The sequence below is a fragment of the Filicampus tigris genome, chromosome 2, assembly GCF_054856515.1.
Source record: "Filicampus tigris isolate MCC_2025a chromosome 2, RoL_Ftig_1.0, whole genome shotgun sequence".
Lineage (NCBI taxonomy): Eukaryota > Metazoa > Chordata > Actinopteri > Syngnathiformes > Syngnathidae > Filicampus > Filicampus tigris.
This window is the reverse complement of record NC_141218.1, coordinates 14,825,089-14,848,695: the sequence shown is the minus strand read 5'-3', so window position 1 is coordinate 14,848,695 and position 23,607 is coordinate 14,825,089. Positions and strand designations below refer to the sequence as shown.

General features: G+C 40.1%; 1 long non-coding RNA gene across 2 annotated transcripts in view; it reads right to left on the bottom strand.

The window, feature by feature from the left end:
• LOC147151529 (uncharacterized) overlaps positions 1-22,160 on the bottom strand; it is a 34,342-nt gene extending 12,182 nt beyond the window's left edge. For both annotated transcript variants that reach the window (XR_015090193.1, XR_015090199.1), the window contains exons 1-2: positions 22,043-22,160; positions 19,346-19,407 (exon numbers count right to left, since the gene is read on the bottom strand). This is a non-coding gene — a long non-coding RNA (uncharacterized LOC147151529). The remainder of the gene's footprint in view (positions 1-19,345; positions 19,408-22,042) is intronic.
• Between the last annotated feature and the right edge of the window lie 1,447 nt (positions 22,161-23,607).

The window sequence follows — 23,607 nt, the reverse complement described above, 5'->3', positions numbered from 1 at the left end:
ACCCGGATTGTACCTTTGGCAACAATGTGACACAGGACTCTGGTTAAAATAAGAACAACTGTATAAAACTTTTAAGGCTTAAAGCGGCAGCAGGCTCCCACTTAATAGTTCAATAGATTGGCACATAATTGTTGGCTAAGTGAAATGTCAACTGTACTGTATGTGAGTGTAAAGCTGTTTGAGGGGCAAGCAGAAAAATTGTGATGTACATAGTGCACTCCATGTACCATTTTAATCAAATTGGTTCAGATAATGGATGGATGGATTTATTTATTTTTATTACAGACTGGCGGACCTTTGATGTTTAGTGATGGAAGCGCGGTTAAAATAACACGACAGACGATTACAGTTTGGTTCGGCTTGAAAACATGACGGATGACGGACGGGTACCAAGGCTGCTGACGGATGACGAATGACGGACGGGCAAACTTTAGTAAAATGCCCACCTCTGCTTAATATAAAGAGATCTATGGCTACGGTAGACATCTCAAGGAGCCTCTAAAACTCTTATAACACGCTAGTGGGAGACATCTTTCAGATTAATTTAGCCGAAGGAAGTGCAAATTTACATGCTCAAGGGCCACATTTGATTTTTCAAAAGGACAGAGGAGCCTGGCCATTTATACTTGAGGTTAAATTAATGTCTACGGTGTGTGAATTCGTTTATCTGAATATACACGACCCTCCATAATTATTGACACCCCTGGTTAAGATTCAGAAGATACAACCTTAAATTCAAGAGCGGTTATACAATGTTATTGTGTGCGCTTGGCTGAAGAAACCTGTGCGAAATGATCAATTTGTCAACAGGTCTTCATTGAGTGTTTGTCATGTAATGTCATATTTTTTACATGTACACGTGTCCATGAACTTTAACATCTCCATTTCTCCAATTGGCCCATATGCCAAGACTACTCACATACAAACAAGTGCTAAAAGAGCACGATTTTTACTTCACTTTCAATTACAGCTTGAAACAGGATGTAGCACCAGCATTGCTCTCGCTCACTTTTTACCTAAAATGTCCCCTGCCAAGTTTAACCACACGAGGGCGCTGTTGGCTTGTGTTTGAAATGGCCAGAACCTGCAGAAACACTCTCCACTCGTCTTTCAGACTGTGCCTCCTGACCAAATTCTTGACAATTTCTTCCTTTCCACCAAATCAACATTCCTAATCAATATTCTTGGTTCAAGGGTTCATTCCAAGCCAGGTGAAACTTGAGGAACATACATACAGTAGGAACAATCCTTTGAGTTGAACTTTATAAAAGGCTCGATCTTGTATTCAGCAGTACAAGAAAACATCGTTTTTTCATCCTGTAGAAAAGCAGGCCAGTACCACACGGAAACAAATAGTATTGTATCACGTTTCTTATTTACAGCACCTTTGCAACTTTCCTGATGCATGTCTGTGTCAGTTTCAAATCCTAATATAGCTGACAATTAAGCTATAGCTAAGCGTAGCTGAAGTAAGACATACCTAGAGAGGTTCTTTGTGAAAGAAGGAGATCCAGTGATGAGGACCACATGATCCTTTCTGGAATACTGCTAACAACAGCCAAAAGAAAATACCACAAGGCCTACTCAAATGATAAGTCCATCACAAGTGCATATCCACCATATGTCGTGACAAATGAGTCCATAAAGCTTTCAAAAGTACATTGCACACAGACACCGAAACCAAGGCTTTCACAGGTCAGGTACATGTCATTATATGGGAGTGGTAGCATCCTTTCTAAATTATATAATGAAATGGTCTTATCCTTTATAAACTTGAAATCCTTGAGATTTGACACAAGTGGAAGTTTTGTTTGACTCCATCAATTGAGGTTAAAACGTTTCTGTGAATGAATTAATTTGATCAATTTGAACTATGAATCAATTTTCCTTGCACGTCTCTATTTTTGGTGGAAATAAAGTTAATATTAGGACTGAATAGCTAGTATGATTTAAGAAGTCAAAAGTTGGCTTTTCTGTTCTTTTTTAAGTTTTTTTAAGTTCTTTTTTATGTTATGCAGTATAGTACATCACTGATTCTCAACTGGTTGGTCGGGACTCAAAGGTGGGTTGCGGGGTTATTTTGGGTGGGTCGCAGACATAGTAAAAATTTGAAGGGCTTCGTCATGTTGCAACGGTACAGACATGACACTTAACTGTTACAGATGTCAATATTAAGAATACGTTTTGTATTTACAGCTGTCACGTTGGTCTAAGATGCTCTGAAAGGCACTGTGAACATGAAGCCTAAGCATGCGTCACTTCACTATGATACACATACATTTTTATCGTTTATCTTTGAATACGTTTTTAAATTGTTCTTAACAACTATCAAACGTGAGTCGCAAGGTAGCTACGATGAGAAAATGCGGGTCCCCGCGTCACAACAGTTTAGAACCAATGGTTTACAAAAATTAAAAGCTAATCGAATCCGTTCACAAGTAACCATAACCTGGTGGCATCTTTTACATGAACCAATTTTGTGATAATTATAATGACGGTTAAAACGTGGACTTAACTTGATAACCTTTTCTATCATATTTTTTTCAGTCTTGACATGTTTTGTCCTTGGTCCATACAATGAATGGGGAATTAATTTTAATCTGCATAAACATGTCCTTTGTTCCTGTTCAAAGGTTGTTTTTTATTAAAAGGCAGATTAGTTCCTATTAGCCTTTCATAAAACTTCCATAATAGAGGGAGGAATGGTAACATGATAATTGTAGTAAAATGCTAATTGATAAAACTAATTTTCTCTCACAGTGAGAGACCTTACAGGCCCTGGAGGTAAATATAAGGTACAGGGCATTTATCATTGCTTTTCGCTGCACCTTATACATCAGAATTATTGTAGGCACAAAAAAGTACATTGAAAAGAGGAATTTATGAAAGAGTGGAACAAACCCTTTGTTAAAATGGCCAAAGCGTGGAATGTAATGTTTTAAGGAAAACATTTCCAATTAAAATGTTTCACTTATTTTCCAAGCATGAAAAAATTACACATTTTAGTACAACCGACTGCAAATTACCGCAAAGAAATAAAACAAACTATTAAACTATCAAACGTAAGAACAAGGTACCGTAACTGCTTTATTTAACAGCGGTCATTGTTTATATGTCAATGCAACGGACGTCAAAGAGGTCAGTCTCTGAACGGATGTGCGGAGACATCCGGTCCAGGGAGCGCTTCCATCGGTCAGCCTTTCGGATCGCAAGTTTCCCGTCCGCTTCCCGAGCGCCAACTGGAACAACCTCCGTCAGCGTGTGGAGATTGGAGAAACAAATCGCGCTGGAGCAGTTTCGGTGCTGCTATATTTAATTGAATCTGGCGGCGCGATTCAATGGATGTCAATGTAGTTAGCGCGAGCGGGCGCAGTTGCGTGCAGGGCAGCGTGGATGATGCGGTGGAACGCGGAGCGAAGCACCGAAAATTGACTAAAAGATTATTGTCACGGTTTGTAGACATCCCGAGCTATAAGACACGGCCAGTTACAACAAGAAAAAAAAGAGACCAGGCTTGGAGAACAATGAGCGAGGAGCTTGTTATAGCTGGTATATAGCCAGCCTCAAGCAGATTTGCAGCAACAACAATCCGCCCATTCGCCCCATTTGGCGCGTATAAAAAAAGTCAACTTTTTTGCACACTATGCTAATGCTAACAATATTGCTGTCTTGGTAAAGTTCAAAAACTGTAAAAAAAAAAAAGAGCCGCCTAACGTGCCCACCCGCCCGAACTACATTGACTCCAATTGTAACGCACCGCCAGAAACGCTCCCAACGCAGTTGGTGTGAACGTAGCAATACAGTACGTAGCAATACAGTAGTGAGGACGGGTGATAGGCTGGTGATCTACCCACGATGCCTTTGCGATCGGTCGCGATGGACCATCGACGTAATGGGCACCCCTGCTCTAGATGGCACTGTTAGATTACAAAAAGTGGTTTGAGGAATGGCAAGTCAGTGTGCTTTCAGTCCTATGTTGAACAGAGTGTGCCATCTAGAGGTCTCAAGAAACACAACAACAGGTTCATGAAGCATCTTGAAGCTTCATCTTCCCATCAGCGGTTCATGCCTCTCAGAGGCGTACGAAATCTGAATACATGACCCGCTACACATACTACCAGACCAACCATTACCCGAACTGATAGTCTGAATTTCGACCGTCCGTGACCCATCAGCTGATCCAATCAGTTCTAAAAGTGTAAAAATTACCTTCAGGCCAAACATGTTTTCAAAAATGTATCTGCTTGTCAGGACACCACCAAACGGAGCAAGAAGAGGTATGACATGAAAGGTCCTGTGTGACAGGAGAGGACAGAAATACAACCTCAGATGTGAGACAGGCAAAGAGATGAGCAAATGGTGCTCCCACTACACTGTCCTCAAGTCAGCTGACATCCTTATGAGTGACACCTGTCAGTAGTTCTAATTAACAGCCGACTGCCAGCTTGTGGTGAATTCGAAGTGATCTCAAAGCAGAATGGATCGGTACACATTCCTTACATCTTTCTGTGGTGCTGTAAGTCAACTGTTTTGTACTTTGTACTTAGAGTACAATGAATCAATGATGATGAACAATGATCCCTGTGTCAAATTTGGTCTCACACATCTTACCATATATATATTTTTTAAATTACTGAAATGAAATACTGAGCCTCACAAGGATGTGAGATTCAACCAACACAATGCTGCAGGCAGGACCCGATCGTACCAGTCAGAGGGTTCAAAACATGTTTATGATCAGCAGCTCTCCTGAGGAAATACAAAACGTGGCCATTAGTAAGGCAGCCACATAAAACACTTCAATGACATCAACGAAGATCACCGTCAAAGGCACCACATCGATGACCACTTGGAACCAATAATAGACATGAATTTTGCTGGGTTGACCAAGTCTGCTATGCTAGCGAGGAGGAAAATGACACGTCGGGTGCAAAATCTGAGGAAGATAAGGGTCTAACATTGGAACGTTTGTCCGAATTGAAGGGATTCTTATATGGAACGCTTCATAAAATTCTGCAATGCGGTCAACACTTCTTGCACTATGCGTCGGTACAAAACACATTTCATCAAGATGAAGAGGCAGAGACAGTAGCTGCCATCGAAATTCTTGATGTGCCCACAGTTATGTACAAGTGTACGCTAGCTGCCGTAGTTAGCTGTTAGCTGTTTGACGCATGCCAGAATCTAGCCATGATGTCCGCTAGCCAGATGCCAAACTGCTCTGCATTTGTTTAACAGTGTATCTTACTTGTAAGTGCAAGGTAGCTAATCTGTTGTCGTTGTAGTTTTTATATTGCTAAGGACTCAACCAAAATTGAAAATCAATTGTCAAAGAATACCATCAGCAGCTTTATTAAGACAACCTTATCTTGTCAACCCTGACCTTTGCTCACATCATTCATCAGAACTGCATTGAAAGGGAACAAATTTACACTTCAACTTTCTCTTTTTTGGCTTTCTCTGTGCTTTTATTTAGTTATTTATTTATTTGTACCCGCCTCTCTCTCTCACTTTGACCCATCGTGATCCCAACGCAGATCTCAGAGGTTGGTTGTCATGTTAGATGGATGAGGCCATCAGCAGACAGCCTTTGGTTGAGACTGGTTTTAGATATGATGAAGGTTCAGGACAAAGTAGCATCAAGAAAACGTGAACTCAACATCTGTGACTAGAGACTCTCATCCCTTCTTTGTCCTTGTGAAAACTCATTTTCTTTTTTTGCATGTAGAATTTTTAAATGACAGAAATGGAACATCGGAAGCAACTGTGACTCCTACCTCCACTTGTTGTTTGGGCTTTGTGCATCTTGTTTTAAAGCTGTCATGCTTCTCTAGTTCTGTTTAATCAACCCTGGCAGCCAGTCCTGTCCACTATTAGGTCAGCTGCTATTTTAGATGGATGGAGCCATCAGCTGCTTTGACCTTTCCCACCCAAATTATACAATGTTTATGGACTTCAGTCGACCATACTCACTCTTTCCTCTGAATGCTTTGGTGAAAAAGGGCAGCATGGTGCCCTTGTGGTTAGTCAATTTGGACTAATCAAGGACAACATTTTTAATTTCAATATTGTCGATATGTGAGTGTAACCCAATAGAAAACCCATTTGAATACAAGAGTCATTCCAGAATTGGAAGACATTTTCTATTCCTCCCATGAAATTTCAAATCATCCATGCACAAAATACAGGAACATGCACTTGTGTAATCTTTTAAACAGGTGGACTAAAGACTGTTTATTTTGACGATAATTTTGAATGCCGCACCATGTTATAACTTTTTTCTTTCTAATAGATTAAGTATAATGTATCTGCCTTTAACGTGAGCTCACGAACACACTGCCCTATGCGTTGTGTTAAAATTTGTGACAGGAGACGTGATGGTTGGTTGCTCAACTCGTTTACTTCCGTCTGCACAAACACATGATGTGCGCTGGTCAGCCCTTATTGGCAAAGCCGGGCATCGCCTATTTCCCGTCTACATATTTAATCGACCCACGTGGTTCCAGTCGGTCTGAGTCAGCCAAACGACGTCGAGAACGGATTTAACCTGTACCACGTCACATGCAGGTGCCGCACTCCTGACACGTGGCCGAAAAAGGAAAAAATTAAAAATAAAAGAGTATTGTGCACCTTGCGGTGCCATAAACGCAATGACATGTGCCCTATATTCTTTTTATTTCACCGATCATCACGCTGTGCGTATGTTGTTTTTGTTTGATATTTTGTCTTTGTTTGGAGGCGTGTCTGCTCGTGTGGCGCCTGCTTGTGAGGTGAAGAATACGTTCTCGATGCCGATGGCCGTCGCCGACGAGGGACGGAGCGGGGCCACGTGGCCATTAAATATTCAAGACGGAACGCGGGTGTGGTTAGTCTGCTTATCGGTACACTAAGAAATAAATTGTTAAGTTAGCATTTCTGGCTAAGTGTCTACTAACGCAGCGGGACCCAACTCAACTCTGCAGTGGCGCAAATGAACTGGCGGCAGCTGCGGCACACCCATCTACTGTATTTATATCCACCGCATGACAGAGAGGGGCGCTGTTGAGCCATTACGTTTAGACAAGTGGAATCACTCCAGTACCAAAGTAACTCTGTTACATAAAGGCCACATAAAGATTTGTCGTTGTTGCTTGGTCCTGTCATTCTTTAGAATTGGCCAAATGATTGTCTTGAGACAAAATGTAACTGTAGCTGTAGGGTATTTCTAAATATTACTTGAAAGAACAAATAGCTTCTAAGTGTCCCCTAAAATGGCTTTTCTCTTGTCTGTCCCTCATGATGACTGACTTATATATCAAACATAACAGATAATATAAGTTTTAAATCAGCTTTATTTGCTATTGTTTTGTTGGTATGCCTCCCTTGTAATTGTTAAAACATTTGGGGTTTTTTATCACGGACACATTTTCAATAGTAGTAATTATCAGAGCTGGTCTCTCCGCCTTTGTGACGGACCGGTCCGTCCATCCGTCACACATATTTATCACTAACACATGCTAACGCAGTAGTAAAGTCATACATGTAATATATACATTTGGAAGAAAGACACTTCTCGGCCATCCTATAAAACAATCAAATGAAAAAGAGGAAGGCAGTAAATGAGCGTCCATTCTTGTGCCGTATTTTGCTGCTGTGAAAAGTAGCTCATTGCACCTCTAAATGTATAAATTTGATACTAGTGTAAACCACAAAACCCCATCGACGAATTAGTGGGACTTGTTTGCTGAAAAACAGTAGGGCACATTTCACAGTGCTGCTGTCTTAACACTAAGAAGGCTGGTATGAAGATTTGGGTGACCCTTTAGCTTCTTTACATCTTTTCTCTATGCTTGTTTTGACTCTCTCCTCGTACTCAGAATCTTCCCACACTCCACACGTGCTGTATGTTAGGATAACTGAAGGTGTTAGACTGAATAGCCGCAAAGGGTAATTGTGACGGGTCTCTGTGTCAGCCTTGTGATTAATCAACCTTGGTTATACCCCGCCACTTGCCTTAGGCGAGCTGAGATAGGAACCAGCTTCTCTGTGACCCTGTACAAGATAAGCGTTATATAAAATAGTATACACTCAACAAAAATACAAACACAACCCTTTTGTTTTTGCTCCCAGTTTTTATGAGATGAACTCAAAGTTCTAAAAAATTTCCACAGAATTTAGAATGGTTTGTGAACAATATTTGAGAGAAATGGTGATATTGTGTATGTGGAAAAAGTTTTAGACCTTTGAGTTCATCTCATAAAAAATAGGAGCAAAAGCAAGTGTTGCGTTTATATTTTTGTTGAGTGTAGATAATGAATGTTTCCTGTAGATCAAATCTATATTTGTTTGTGCTGTGGTTCTGAGCCAGCAGGAGAAACTGCATGAAATTGCTTATTTTTATCATTGGCATAAAAAAAACCCCCAAAAAAACATTTGTGATCATTTCTATTTAATGTGACTCTTGTGTCTGTCCTGTCAAAAAACGATTTGCTTTTAAATTGGTTCTCTTTGAGGTGACACTCTTTGTCATAAAAAAACGGCTAATGGTCAAGTGTTGTGTTGTAAGGCAAGAAAGCTCTCTCGACATGAAATCTGACAGCCAGCTGGGAAATTAACACAAATGTGTGACGCATGAACCTTTTCAAATGCAACCAAACTGTTACCGAAAGGAAAATTCAGGAACTACCGGTCTACCATTTTCATCTCTGGTTTCATCTGTTAACACTTTGATTCAAACCTGAACTAAAGGACCTAAACCAAATTATTTTATGTTGACTTAAAAAATGACTGAACTCAGTGAAAGTCTAATTAAGATGTCTTTACTCAGATGTCAAAATAGCTTGTTTTATGTTAAATCCATAATTTTAAAATATTTATTTAGAATATTATTGTACTCATTTTTAGGCTATGAAAAAAGTGCAAAATAACTTTGTAATGTACTGTGTGTTTTTAGGCCACGAATAAAAGTACTTTGAAGTAACGGACAGCTAACGAATGACCTCTTCCCCCAATTAGTCAATTCAATTAAAGTTTGACTGCATTTAAATAATACCAGGAGTACATTAGAAGTGGTTCTACTCTAATACACCTGTCATATGACAAAGAAGGCAATATAAAGTGCGCATGGCTGTGCTTTGGCATTCCACACCAAACACTTGACATCTAACCTACGCTGTAGAGTGCTCAGACATCTCAGAAGCACACCTGCGGTCTGCTGGATTCACTTGAAACCACTTCTGTTTGATGAATGACCTGTAATCCCAAATATTAACTGACCTAAAACTCTAGTTAGGAGTGTGACAAAATACGGTACAGTCAACTCTAACCCAGACACCCTACAATGTAACATTGTATTGCTGGAATTTCATGTGTTAGAGTGAGTAAGCACATTTCCACTATGAGATGTTATCAACCTAAAAAGTATTTATACATTGATAGGTGGAGAAAATAGATGGATGGCTGGATGGATACTAGGTACGCCTCCTATCTATGTTTAGACCATAACAAATGCATACCTGTGAGGTTGTATTAATGAATAATTTGAGTCTGTGGTAGTGTTGTGGTGGTAGAAGTTCATTTTTTTTTTACAGCAGCATTGTAACCTGATTTTGAACGTACGTGTATAACTAAGCTATGCTAACGCGGCATTGACGTCATAATTACAGTAAAGAATTGTATGAAAAACATTCAACCACAAATATCAAATCTAAAAACAATTGTTGACTATAAGAGAGCGTGGTGTGCCTTCTTGTACCCCGTGATGACATATTAGTAAGTCGCTACGCAAACTATTTCATTGCGCTCTGTTAATTACCACGACACCTGAGATGTCTGGACCGTCATGAAATGAAGACCCCTTGCGTGAAGGAATTAAGGTGAGCGAAATGAGCCGCCTAACAAAATTTTGAGATGCGCTTCTCTGCGGGAATACACTGGGCCTGAAGTCATCAATATGTTTGGGAGAATCTACTGAAATGTGCTGTGACAACATTTCTTAGAAAAATCTCTATAGTAGGATTTTTGCCCAACTCATCAGTGGGCCAGCTCCTCCTAGACAGGATTTGTAACATAAGGAAATTAATAATACATGCATAAACATACAAATTCTTGCTGTTGCTAAGAAATCTGTTAGCCAAAATAACTGTAGGAAAAGTTAGCCCGTTACAGAGTCCACCGACTCATATCAAATGTTAAAGGATTACTGCTGTACTATGTAGTATTTCTTACCTGTTGCATTTCTCATAATACAGCCCAAAAATAAAAATATTGAGTCAGGTGAAACATTTAACTTGTGCTGACGAGTCTCGAAAAAAAAAAAAAGTAGAGCCGTGTATAACTCAGAGCAAGTAAGGAATCATAAGACAGTTATAAGAGATATGGTGAGGAATTTATTTTGCGAATAGTTCTTGACTCGCGCCAAATCTTACAGAATGATTAAAAGCCAATAATGTGTTAGTCTGTCCTGCTCATCCATCTGTGAAATGAGCTCCCACACAATTTAATTCGGCAAAAGACAAACCTTGAAAAATGCTGTGAAGTATAGTGTTCTCTTTTACATTTTTTGTAATGGTAAGTCATTTAATGCAAATATTTCTCTTCTTTTCAGGCATTATTCAAACAGCAATAAACTAAGCTTTCAGCACTTTGTGCTGTGGTGGGCCAGGTTTTGTGCTATTTACTCTTCCCATGACTGTGTGCATCAATTCCTATTGTATCTCTGGACAGCCCATTTAAGAGCAACAAACATGTGTTTGCTTTGATCAGTATGTATGGTATGGCTCACTGGGTTTAAAATCAGAATAAGTCAGGGATAATCACAGGTATTTTAAAAAAAAAAATTCATACAAGGACACAAGCTTGACCTATTCATATAGCCGTGAAGTGCTATTAAGCCTTAAAATTGTGTGCGTTCATCACAGAAGGAGTGCAAATGCTGCCAGCATTTTCTAAACAACCTAATCAACGGCATCCCCATGTCAGACAGGTCAAAGCAGGGCGCCCTCGAAGAATCAGAAAGTACTTAGATAACAATGTGACCCTGCTCTGTTGGCCATAAGGCTTTCAAAGCAGTTAAAGCGGTCACCTGTCATGGGGATGGTACAGCTGCCAGGCCAGCCTCTGTCTATTTGACACACACAAGCACACATATTGTTTGGAGACAAAACTGATGCGCTGTGCCCCTCCTCTCTAACCTCCAGCACCTGTCCTTTCTTGTCCACAGTGGTAAAGTCCACGGCCTGAAGTGCTGCACAGATGGGAGCCGACTCCCCAACGCACCTTCTGACACTTCTGTGTACTAAATTACCCTCCAGGCACCTTTGCCTACATTAGCATGCAATTACCTTACGTTGCCATTACAAATATTCAAATGAACCCACCAAACTGAAGTTGTGATAATATATTCTTCATTAATTAGTCTGGTACACACACTGGCCAAGGAAAGGTTGGATCTCTTTTTTGTTTTGCATTGTTAGCTGGAAACCTGTAGTTGAGCTAACCTTACGTTAATGTTAAACAGAAATTAAATTTGCTTAAAAAGTTAGGAGTTGTGTGTGTTTGTGTTTAAGCATATTCACTCATTGACCACTTAGTTAATGAAATGTGTGTTTGTCATTTGTAGCAGATGATGACAAAAAGACATTTTATGATGGATTTATGCAGAAATCAACGTGGTACTAAACAGTTCACATGCCTTTTTTGTCTTGCAACTATTTATGTATTTTTTAAAAAATTGGGTCAAGTCAAACCCTGCTATTTGTGAGGGAAAAGGACCGGCCTGGCCTGGGAATAGCAAAAATTATAATAAGTGATGCCCGTTTTTAGGTATGAAAGATGCATTACAAATAAAGTTTGATTTGATTTTGAGTTTATGTTAAGAAAATGGAAGTAAAGACAAAAGTATGGCATTTGTATTTTTGTCGATAATTTTAACCTCCTCTTCTCAGTAAAATGATTGTGAAAGAAAACTCTTGACATGGCAGTTGCTGATGAATTTCTTTCCTAATAAAGTAATTAATGATAATGTTTGTGCGAGTCAGATTGGCCTGGCCATTTTTATTATGCCTCCATCGAAGGTTGATAGTCCATATGCTGTTCTCACTCCGAAGCGTCGAGTTTTTCACCAGTTAGACAGCAAGTTAACGACGTTGCAAATAAACAGACTTCGATTCCTTTTTGTCTGGTTTATTCGAACAACGGCCTCGACCATTACCCTCTTTAGGCCGTCGTAAAACCGAAAAATAACAAATGTGGTATTAGCTAACATGACACACTGTCTCATGCTAATAGCAAGTTATCGTACATACACACAACAAAACTAGGGGAACCCTAGACAAATTTGTTGTCCAGTAGGTAACGCCAGAGCTAGATACGGTATGTAAAGAATTTTTTTTTTTTTTAACCCTCTGATCAAAGTTAATATGGGAATGTGCAATGAATGTCAGCATTGTGCAAACAAACAATAATTTTGGGGTGGAATAAACAAGTACAAATGATTGACAAGTACATTAAACAGACAGGTAATTGATTGATTAATTGACATTGATGAATAATAGCTAAAGAATACACACACAGCCTTACATTAATTACAAGTTCAAACAGATATGCATAATTTTTTACTGTACAGGCAGTCGATGTACTACACTTTATAAATACAGTAGAAAAACTAAAAAATGTGTATTATTTTTCTCTTTTATGAAGATGAAGTGGATAAATGTGCCAAAGAAATGTTCTGCTGAACTGATTAAAGGTGAGCACATTGTGAGCCTCAACTATGACACGTCTTGCTCGGCGTTTTACTCTGCAGTTGTCAAAGACAAACCGCTGCTCACTGCAGCAAGATCTCAGAGGAAATATAAATGGAAAAATAGGCTCCACATAATGTGGCATTGAGCTGTTCATAAGTTTTATGATGAATGTTCTTAAGTTAAGCAGGAAAGATTTCTGTCTGAGAGATATTTATTTTTGAAGTTAATTTTGTTAGATTGTATTCAAGTAGGCGGCACGGTGGTCGACTGGTTAGCACGTCCGCCTCACAGTTCAGAGGTCGAGGGTTCGATCCCAGCTCCGGCCTCCCTGTGTGGAGTTTGCATGTTCTCCCCGTGCCTGCGTGGGTTTTCTCCGGGCACTCCGGTTTCCTCCCACATTCCAAAAACATGTATGGTAAGTTGATTGGATACTCTAAATTGCCCCTAGGTGTGATTGTGAGTGCGGATGTTTGTCTCTGTGTGCCCTGCGATTGGCTGGCAACCAGTTCAGGGTGTCCCCCGCCTACTGCCCAAAGACAGCTGGGATAGGCTCCAGCACGCCCCGCGACCCTTGTGAGGAGAAGCGGTACAGATAATGGATGGATGGATGGATGTATTCAAGTAAATTTCTGGATAATAACTTTCTAATGTATTCATATTCAAAAATACGCATCTTAATCAACTCGGGTTTGAATAATTAAAAATTGTTTCAACCACAAAAAAGAGCTAAAAAAAAAAAATAAATAAAAAAAAAAATCACGCCATGAAGTTTGAAGGTAGGTATGAGCGATACCAGTGATTTTGGATTTGATCCGATACCAAGTAATACTGGACCAAATATCGCGATACATGTCTGATATTGATACCGGAAGTGACTTAATTTTTTTTTATACAAAGCTGCAAACAAAACCACATGTGTCCTGCCGCTGCGCTGACACCAGCAGGAGCGTACACATCATCAGTTGAACCAAACCACTCCAAACTGATTTGTTATCACTTCCATGTCATCTTGTCAACAGTGGCCTACGAGTCGTGAGACCTTCACCATGATCGTTCTTCATCCAATCAAATGCGTCTACAAAGTTTTGGTGGGCGGGACCAGAGCCAGCAGTCTGTTTCTGCCAAGGCAGAAAGCTCTTTGTCCTTGGCAACACATAGTAAAAATGCTGAGTGGATGACAATACAGCCTTCTAACTTATGGATTGATAAATATATTTTACAGTATATATGAATTGATTGCAGATACTTTAGCTTGAGGATCCATACTTAAAATTGAGCACTATGGATCGGATATCGATATTTTGGTATCGATCTGCCCATCCTTAGTTGAAGGCAGTCAGGTCGGCGGTGCCTGCCGATGAGGTGTCCCTCATTTATTTTTCCGGGAGTTGTCAACCGTAGTATAACATTTCCAAATAAAATACAATAACTAACCAAAACAAATAGTCAACATTATTATTTGGCCATCAAATGTACTTACCGACAATACTTGTCCAAGGCAACAACAACTGGATCCAAGTTGAACAGCGTAACATAAACGGGTCGGAGTTGCGCATTGCCACATTGTATCTCTTTCCTTTTCAACGTCAGCAAACAATACACAAAACAACCACAGGAGGGCGTTCTAAGGCTGCATATAACCCTGCATTACATATTGACTTTATAACGGGCAGAATAGTCCAAATTCTGATTTCTGTCTCTGTGAAGGTGGGTGCACAAGGCCAACATCATGCTTGAAAATGGGCATTTCATGAAATTGTCTTTATGGATAATAATGTTTTTCAAGCCACATCAGCAAAACAAACAGCTAAATCTCTGACTCACACCTGCCATGTTTTCTGATAAATTGATTTTTTTTTGCATTTTAAAGCCTCACACCTTTACGTCATTTGTTGTGAACAAGTACATGAACTCTAATTTCCACTTTGCTGCAATGCCTTCAAATACGCGGTAAGGGTTACATCATTTGAATCGATCGGTTTGCCCGTTCCCTTTTCCACCGAGTCACACATACACTTTTTGAGGCCAATAAATGCATGTCTGAAAGCTTGAAAGTGTAGTTGAAAGATGGTGGGATATAACAAAAAAAAGAAAGGCCATCCATCCATTTTCTGTATTGTGCCACTTGCACTGTTCAGGGTCAAAGAGGGGCTGAAGTCTTTGTGAGTGGTGGGGTGCACCTGGGATTGATTGCACTTTCATCAGAGACTAGAGTCAATTGGACATTGATGAGGAATGGAGGTCATTAAAGGCAGATGTGCTAACCACTAGGCCACTGAATAAATAAAATCCTGCATCTTATAGTTTAGACCTTCTGTGAATGTTCATTACATTTATCTCCCATGTATTCCTCACGAACCACTCTTAAAATTACAGATGGAGCACCGATTTTCTTAAAGGGGGATGTCTACCCAAACATATTTTTTCCAATAATATGTTCCATGCAGGCCCACTAGTTGAAACAAGGCTATAAGTTTAATATGAAAATCCACCCGTTTTTAGCCATCTGAGGGGGCGGCCAATTTGTCACTTCTGTCGACTGAAAATGACATCACAGACCCTCAGGGCCTGCATAGAACATATTCGTAAAAAATATATGTTTGGGTTGACTTCCGCTTTAAAAGGAGTCGGAGTAATGTAAAAGGAACTGCAATTATGTGATTGGTCTTAACAAGAGGTGAAGCTAAATGAGCCATGGTTGTTGAATGGTCTTCTTGGAGAGAACCTGTTAAAAAGCCATTAGAGACACAATCCATGCTGCTATTGATAAAAAACATACACGAGACTAGCAATGTGAAAACCCATTGATTTTTGAGACTAAAGAGGTGCTGTGAAATGACTTGCTGTATATAACATGTTTTCCTACTTCCAATTAAATTTGTTTGTGAGAATATATACATCAGGGGTTTCCAAGCCGGGTCCTCGAGAGCCCCTATCCCGCCTGTTTTAGATGTCTGCCCCCTCCAACACACCTGATTCAAATGATCAGCTCATCAGAAAGCTTTGCAGAAGATAACAATTCATATACATGATCTATCTTGTGACTGACTCGGGGGACGGTTAAATCTGGCCAGGTTATCGGTATGTCTGCACCCCGGCGTACAACCTTGTTGTGGAAGCGTGGCTTCACTTTCCATCAATCACCTGTTTCCTTCAGTTGTTGGTGTGTTGAACCATTTAGTCCCACTGGCCTTGTAGAAATGAATAGGAATTTTGTCAAAGCACATTTTGCTTTCACCACCTGTTTTTTTTCTGCACCTTGTGATAGCTGACAGTGATAAATGTTTCTAGTCCAATTCATGAACTTCATTTCTTGCTGCAGTCTTGTGTTAAAAAAAACACACCTTTTTTTTGATTAATTCATATCTGTTATATACTACCTGCTTTCTTCCAAGACAGCGGTATGCATGAGTGGGATTCAAACTACCTCTTTATAGAAGTCTAATTACCAGATTCTTCTGCTCTGGTTCTTCCCCCACTTGATTGCCCTTTCCCTGTATAGCCGTCCTATTGTCTGTTCCTGTCTCACCTTCCATACGCTGCCTTGCACAACAGAACAGGCAAATCAATATATCTGAGACGATTAATGTGCTGGCGGTGGCGATGTACTTATAAAAAGCTTTCATGGCCCACTGAAGGATGAAATCACCCTCTGAGTGCTGGGATCTCTACAAAATTTGCACCAGTCAGAGCTGAGCTGGAAAGTAAGACAGGAAGGGAAATGATTATACCAGTTTGAAAATGTAGAGGAGAAATGCAAATCTCTGATTGGGGCATTGGATCCTCTCCAACAATCAAGTTGAGGAGAGGTTTTGGCAGATTTTGATGGTCAGAAAATATTCAAAAACTAGAGCGGATAAGAATAACAGCAGCGACACGATAGAGAGAATATGAACATTTTTAAAGCTTTTGGTGGGTAAGTCTTCTTGTGGCTTCGGAATCACTCTCAGTTACACAGGGCTCGGGTAACGATCAATCACGGCTCATCTTGCGAATGCCACATGAACAAATTCAGAAAACAGGTGAGCCGTGATTGGCCGTTTCCTGAGCCGTGAGAAACTGTGATGTGATGATTTCACTTGACAGCAATTGGCAAAATGGCCGCCGCTCAGATGGATGAGAATGGTTGGATTTTACTGCTCAATTCATGTTCCACAAATGCAATATTAAGGAATGCCGTGTTAAGACTAGTGGGCGCACATTGAAAATATTATTGGAAAGACATTTTTTAACTTGACTTTCCCCCCCCCCCCATACTTGTATAGCACAGTCCCCCGATTTGCTGGTATCCCATCGGGTTAAAACTATGTTTATTCCCCACACTTATGATTAACGTCTTTCAAAGCCTTTTTAAAATCAGGTTTTCAAAAATCTTGCACTGCATGCTCTATTAGTAATTTTGGTAAGCTATTTTTTCCTTCTTTCCTTTGCTTTTAAATGTGTTTAACACGTGGTTTGTAACTGATTTTAAAGGCTTTTAATTCCAGTGAGTGAAGCATATTGAGTTACATTGCATATGAAATGTGCTATGAATGCGTGATTTTATTTTTTATTTTTTTACAGCAGGTAAACCTCTAAAAAATGTGAAATGTATGTACCTAAAAAATATTAAAATAAAATAGCTAACATGCAGGTCCACAAGTAATTAATACATGCAGCACTACTGATTGTAGTTTATTTCCTAACTTATGCTTTTTAATGATGTGGAGATTGGCTAGAACCGTAACAGGTGGCGTCCATATCAAATGGATGACGAGGAGCGAGGCTAAAGATGTATGGTTTAGATTAGCCCGAGAGAGATGGATGGCGATATATATGTGTGCGGTGGGGCACAACAGTGCTGCGTTGACAATTGTTGCCGAAACACGCGCACACACATACACACACAAACAAACATGTTTCATTTATATTGATGTGGTCCTTGGTAGATAACATCTGTGTGTTCATGCTTAAAATTAATACTTAGCTTCATTCTGTTTTCGATATGCCATCTGTCTTCCTTCGGGCACAGCCGCAGTGCCTGAATTGCAAGGGTGGGAGCGTTTTCAGGTAGGACTACATCGACGACTTGTCATTCAATCCAGGATGATTTAGGGGAAATGCTTGACAGTGAAGTGGTTTAAAAGTCTGCTGTTCAGCCAATGGCGCAGAGTGCAAAAAAAAATCATTGACCTTGCGTCATCTTTTCCGAGACAAATCCCCGAGCCCATATGCATAGAGAATGACCTTACATTAACCTTTTTGACCCAGCTCCATTTTCTGAACACAACGCATTGTAAGGCTTTAATCGTGTTTTAAGAAGATTAAATTGGCGCCGTTCTACCTTTAAGGTAGTGAATGCGTTTTTACAATATTGCCTCATTCCAACAGTGGTCACATACATGCCACGTGGAACACGAATGAATGGGTATTCTTAAACTTGGGAATGATTGATTGACATTGATTGATAAACATTTTTAAAAAACATGACTTCATGTGGTAACAATATTAGAGACCTTAAGAGGTCTCTAACATATATACAAGATGTGTCAGGACAATTCCAGGACTGCCTCATCCCCACACTTCCAAGTGATCCCCTGGAGTCGAATGCACTTTCTCAACCTACTCTGCTACAACATGCACTCCCAGAAGGATTCTTCTCGGGGTCTCCGCACCTCCATTGTTACATCTTGATGTCATCCAGGTCTTCAAAACGGGTCCTCTTGATGATCACACTTGTACATCATAATACCCAGCCAGTTTCAAAAGCAGCGTTTATGTTTTGATTAGATTTAACCTCAATTAAGCCGATGAATTTTAGATACATGTGCAAACCTCTAGTAAATCAGGCCCAAAGAGTTCTGGGATTTAGCCACAAAGGTGAATCAAGAAAAAATTAGGTGCAGCCACATTCTAAGTGCTCCCTCTCTGGACAAAGATAGATTTTCAACGATGTATCGGTGGATGTTAGAAAGCCCACATTGTTTTACTGCTAGTAGTTATTGCCGTTAGGTACATTCATTTAGTTTTTCTGTGCCGAGTGTCGAACGCGAGTGACATAGTTGTTCTTTTCCTTCTTCTCTCGACGCAGCTAGTTGCTGTTCGTGCCATAAAACTCCATAGTTACAGATTGCCTGTATTTCCTCACGTTTGTTGCTGTGTGTCAATGTCAAAACGTGAGTTTATTTATAATGCTCGTGTCAGGTGATTACGCTACACCATAGCATAACTATATTCTCGTGAGTGATGTCAGGCCAATAAATACTAGTTAGTCTCATTTCGGTTAGTAAGCTAACTATTCTAGTGACGGTGAAACGTGTGAATGTGAATTGTTTATATTGTTTGGTTGTTTAATTACTGAATACAGTGAATTGTGAAGTCTAAGCATACTGTGAACTTAGATGATGTTGCTATATTATTATTTATCTGTGTGCCACAATAAATAAAAATGTCAAGTGGAATACTAGCTTGTGTTCTCTAACAGGAGCACCCACATCCGTACCTCGCCACTCTAAAATAGAATCAGCTGGAGACATCATAACCTTATATGATCCTCTCCGTTTTGGTGCAGGTTATGCAAAACATTGACATAAAACAGCATCAGCAAATCTCTGTGCTGAAAAGTCCATTAAAATGGTTACCTGATGTGAGCAAATTTGTGTTCGAGTAGGCTATCTTGGTCTTCAACTCTGCAAGGAACATTCTGGAAAAAATAGCATACTAGATTTTATACTTGACAAAACATCTCATGAGGTGAATCCCCCCACTCAACATTTACAGAGATGTGATCAGCATGCATTGAACTAAATTGAACCGAACTGCTTGGTGTGATGTATAGAGTGATTCCCATGTGTGGCTCCTTTGTGGCATTGTGGCTGACTTTAGGCATCAGGACTTATTGAAAAGCCTGCGCTAGCTACATTGATGTGAAAACTCCACAAACAACAGCACCCAAGGAACCGAAGAGCGCCTTTGGAAATTTCAAAGGGTCCATAGCAGTATGTGATAAGAGCTTCAGATAGCAGCCTAAAAGCTTTCATTCCACAATAACTTGGGGGCACTGTGTTTCAAACAACAGGTGCTTCTTTCAATCAAGAATGGGACTTTGAAATCGAGCTGGATACACACACCTCTTTGTCTGATTTTGCTTTTGCCTAAATCAGCCCCTAGCAGTCGGCGGGCCGAATGTGGCCGCCTCCCTTGCCCAGTGTTGCCCAATTGTGTCCAACTTGTTATGGTTGAAGTGACAGGGAGGCACAGAAACTTGGAAAGTTCAGCAGCCGCCGCCAACCGCCAACGACGTGCACTAATACTGACAGGGCAATGTGTGTGCGGACACAAAATTGTTTTGCATTGCGAATGGGGATCTTTTAGATCAATGCTATACAGTAAGCATTCTCTAGTAAGGAATCATATTTGCATTGTTCAATCTTTCCTGATAACAGAATTCCCTTATGTGGGAAACGACTATGGTACATGTCCTTTAGGAACGTGCAAGTATGTTAACAAAATACATGTGTAACAACACAAGCAATATAATGCCCCCAAAAATATTTCCCCCTAAATTTTTATTAAACAAAAACTAAACTATATAGTACAGGTATATGAACAAAATACAGTATAATAAAGATGGTCCAAATACTGTTGAAAAAAATACTGTAAATACTGTAACACCAATGCAGTACAGTACTTAACTATAGTAAACGGTACTGTATTTTAGTGTTGATTTTTCTCGCAAAAAATGAGTCTCTTTTGAGTTGTTGTGTTGGCTTCATTCTTTGCTGTATGAAAATATTTGCCTGCGTATCATACAGTTTTGTTAATTGCAACTAACTGTCCCGTTGATCATCAGTGACGTCTGGGGATTCTTGTGCATACAAAAGCATTTTTCATGCTATCTCCATAGCTCTCTTGCTGAACGGTGGCTTTACATGAGGACTTTTCTCGTAGATTTGAGTTTTTCCGACTCCAAGTGTCTCCTGGATGTTTTTTACTTTGTGTCCAGCTTTGCTTAATCGGATGCATTTCACTCTCTCTTCCGTGGTCATTACCGTTCTTCTTCGTTTGGACGCCATGAGCTACAGACGAAAACGTAAATGACTAAATTTAAAATCTTTTGCAATTTCAGTAAAACGTATGGCAGTAAGTTACATGTCGCCGTTTTGGATCCGATGATGGCGGAGCGGTCAGAGTTTTTCCATAGTACGAGCGGGAACTGCTTGAGTTTACGCTACTGCGGGCTTCCCTATGGGTTCTAGATACAGTACCGGAACTTCTGTAGGAAGTAATCGATCGTTAATGTAATATAGTGGAAGAAAATTTAATGCATATGTTTTTTTTTCCGAGTGAGGGAATTTCCGTTTGATCCGATGATGGCGGAGCGGTAAAAGTTTTTCCGTAGTATAGAGCGTGGACTGCTTGAGTTTGCGCTCACTGCGGGCTTCGCTATTGGTTCCGGGTCCCGGATACAGCAACTTCCGTTGTCAGGAATCAATCGTTAATGTAATACTGTATTGGAGTAGAAAATTTAATGCATACAGTTTTTTTTTCCGGGTGAGGGAATTTCCGTTTGAAAGAGGTGGGAATACTTATTGTATCCATAAGTGCCATGTGTTTTGTTAGGAGGTGGCGTTGGAGAAAGTCCCATGTCCATTAGAGATGGGACGTTTCGTTTGACACTGAGACTCCGCAGCCCGTGTCAGACGAGTGAGCCGGACAAACCAGAGCAAAATTCCAGGTCAAATCTCTATGATCAATGCTGATGACGCATGAGGCTTCATTCGCGACAGTGAGACCCTGGAAATGACGTAAGTGATTCAAATATTTGAAGCTGTGTCAACTGCCGAAAGGAGACGCCAATCCCTCGACAACGTCCCTTGTATGGAGCACTGAGGTGACATAGAAGAATACAACATACAATATACATAAGGATGCAGCCGATTTTACCCGAGGTGGCCAGCATCCTGAGGAGATATTTAAGGCAAAAAAAATAGTTTTGCCAAAATATGACTTTGGCCATTATTTTAAGAGGCTGACGATACAAATGTAATACTGGTATTGTATTGGTTTATTTTGGAATTTAAATCCATTTCATCGAATCACTTGGAGGATTGTAGCTGCTATGACTGCAGCTGACAACAAGATGTCCCCGGCGTGGTCTATTTTATAAGGCTTTGACTCTTTCCAAAACAATATGGCAAAGGCCTCAATAGCTTCACAAGGCTTCATCAGACCATCTCCGGTATTCATTACTCAGCACTACTACTAAACGCAGTGCGAATTGAGCTCATCCTCTAAATAAAACCAAATTTTATAGAGTTGAAATCATTTTTACTCACCAGCGGCAAGCAGGGCTCCATGATCGTGAGGCTGCCATCATATTAACTGTCAGCACCCGAGGAACCAGACAAGCGGCGAGCTTTCAACAAATGACTAAATGACTTCCTTTCTCCCCACCCCTCGACTCCTTCGTCCAATCACGAATCACACTCTTGCTGCCTTCATGACCTTAAAGACAATCGGAAATGACATAACTCACGACTCATGGCTTGGAACAATATTCCATAATTATTTCACAAACCACCAAAGAATCCAGAGTGTACTCCACTTCTTGCCCAAAGTCAGCCGTCATAAGCTCCAGCTCACCCGTGACCCGAATGAGGCTAAAAACGATAAACTATGTCTTGCTTTCAGAATTGTCAATTTCCAATGGCTGTGCACTATAGCATGCAAATATACAGATGTTTTTCTGTGCTCTCTCGTTGGGTGTTAGAAAGAGGAAGAGAGAAGAGGCTGCCGAGTTATGCCCTTCAGTCTTTATAAACTACAGAGAAAACCTTTTATCACTGCCGATAACCCCAAAATGTTCTCATGCTTTATGTGACCCCTAAATGGCACAGACTCTCAGCTTTGGCTTTGTGATTGAATACGGTTTAATGGTCATGGCGCAGAATCTGCTCATTCAGTCGTGTATAAGCATCTCCGGATTTGTTGAATGGATTGTATGGATTTACTATTCACACGCTGACTGCATGGTCGACTTGCTGTTTTGCATTTTCTCAAAGGCTTTGTGGTTAGAAGATTGGTCACAGTGGAGACATTTTTCACATTCAAGGTTCATGTTTTTATTCATTGCTTTTATGAATAAGGTTTCGACTGTGGTAGTTTAATTACTTTGAGTTCTAACGTGAGCAACACCGTGATGCTTTGGCCAGCACTCACAGCAACAATGTATGGATTGGGTGGGGTGTAAATCTTTGCTTTGCAAGTTGAGGGCTTAGTGACTTGTTAAAGGACACCGATTGATTTTTTTGGGGCACGGTCCAGGGTGTAGACTGCAACTTCCATGATCCTGAACAGCATAAGCACGACCAGGATTTTGGAGCTGATCAGTGAGTTTTAAAAAAAAAAAAAGAAAAAAAAAAAGGTAACTGATCACTGATCCGATTAGAATATGGACCAATCTATACAATCTATTTAAACATGTTCATTCAATGTACATCGACCCTTGCTGTTCACCTGGGATTGGGCCCACGTCCATTGATATGCACTGGAAAAAATAATGACAATTAAACACTAAATATTGAAAATGCAAAAATAAAAAAGACTGTAGGGCCTATATGCTGAGAATTCTTGGTTTATCAACACAGAACAGAGCGAACAAGATTGTTGGATCTTATTTTGACGTCATTGACCGATTGGCAAATTATGATGTTACAACTGATCACCGATTTTGCATAAAATACAAAATATCTGCCGATCCAACTGATAATATTTGTGTAAAGTCTAGGAGAGAAACTGCATTTAAGCATTGAGTTGTAATACTTCAAGTTAAACTTTTATCCAGCATACAGTACATTCCTTTTCAACAGCAAAACCATCCAGAGTGGTTTTGTGCTTTGGT